A 1,589-nucleotide genomic window follows, 5' to 3' on the forward strand; every position below is an offset into this window, starting at 1 on the left:
TTAGGTTATAGGTTTTGGGAGAGGTTAGGTTTAGGTTATTGGTTTTGGGATTTGGGAATAGTTTTAGGTTATAAGTATAGGTTTAGGTTAGGTTATAGGTTAAGGTTTAGAGATTTGAGTTTAGGTTTATAGGATTTGAGTTAAGGTTTAGGTTTTGGTTTTGATTTAGGTTATAGGTTATGGGTTATGGGTTTAGGTTAAGGTTATAGGTTTAGGTTTAGGTTTAGGTAATAGGTTTTGGGATTTGAGAATGGGTTCGGGTTTAGGTTATAGGTTTTGCTTATAGGTTATAGGTTTTGAGATTTAGGAATAGTTTTAGGTTATAAGTATAGGTTTAGGTTAGGTTATAGGTTAAGGTTTAGGGATTTGAGTTTAGGCTATCGGTTTAGGTTTAGGTCTAAGTTGAGGTTTAGGTTATAGGTTAAGGTCTTAGGTCATAGGTTTTGGTTTAGGTTAAGGTTTAGGTTTAGGTTATAAGATATAGGTTTAGGGAATTGAGAATAGGCTAAGGTTTAGGTTTAGGAAATCGGGTTTGGGTTCGGGATCAGGTTTATGTTTGGGTTTTCAAGTTTAGGTATAGGTTTAGGTTAGGGAATTAAGATTAGGATTCGGTGTAGGTTTAGGTTTAGGGATTTGAGAATACATTTAGGTTATAGGTTTAGGTTTAGGTTTTAGGTTTTAGGTTAAGTTTATATGTTTAGGTTAAGGTTTATATTTAAGTTAAGGTTGAGGTTTAGGTTATAGGTTAAGGTTTTAGGTCATAGGTTTTGGTTTAGGTTATAGGTTATAGGTATAAGTTAAGGTTTAGGTTATAAGATATTGGTTTAGGGAATTGAGAATAGGTTAAGGTTTAGGTTTAGGAAATCGGGTTTGGGTTCAGGATCGGGTTTATGTTTGGGTTTTCAAGTTTAGGTATAGGTTTAGGTTAGGGAGTTAAGATTAGGATTAGGAGTAGGTTTAGGTTTAGGGATTTGAGAATACATTTAGGTTATAGGTTTAGGTTTAGGTTTTAGGTTTTAGGTCAAGGTTTTAGGTTATAGGTTAAGGTTTAGGTTTAAGTTAAGGTTGAGGTTTAGGTTATAGGTTAAGGTTTTAGGTCATAGGTTTTGGTTTAGGTTAAGGTTATAGGTATAGGTTAAGGTTTAAGTTTAGGTTTAGGTTTAGGTTATAAGATATAAGTCTAGGGAATTGAGAATATGTTAAGGTTTAGGTTTAGGAAATCGGGTTTGGGTTCGGGATCGGGTTTATGTTTGGGTTTTCAAGTTTAGGTATAGGTTTAGGTTAGGGAGTTAAGATTAGGATTAGGTATAGGTTTAGGTTTAGGGATTTGAGAATACATTTAGGTTATAGGTTTAGGTTTAGGTTTTAGGTTTTAGGTTATAGGTTAAGGTTTAGGTTTAAGTTAAGGTTGAGGTTTAGGTTATAGGTTAAGGTTTTAGGTCATAGGTTTTGGTTTAGGTTAAGGTTATAGGTATAGGTTAAGGTTTAGGTTTAGGTTATAAGATATAGGTTTAGGGAATTGAGAATAGGTTAAGGTTTAGGTTTAGGAAATCGGGTTTGTGTTCGGGATCGGGTTTATGTTTGGGTTT

Source organism: Magnolia sinica, chromosome 2 (assembly GCF_029962835.1).
Source record: "Magnolia sinica isolate HGM2019 chromosome 2, MsV1, whole genome shotgun sequence".
Lineage (NCBI taxonomy): Eukaryota > Viridiplantae > Streptophyta > Magnoliopsida > Magnoliales > Magnoliaceae > Magnolia > Magnolia sinica.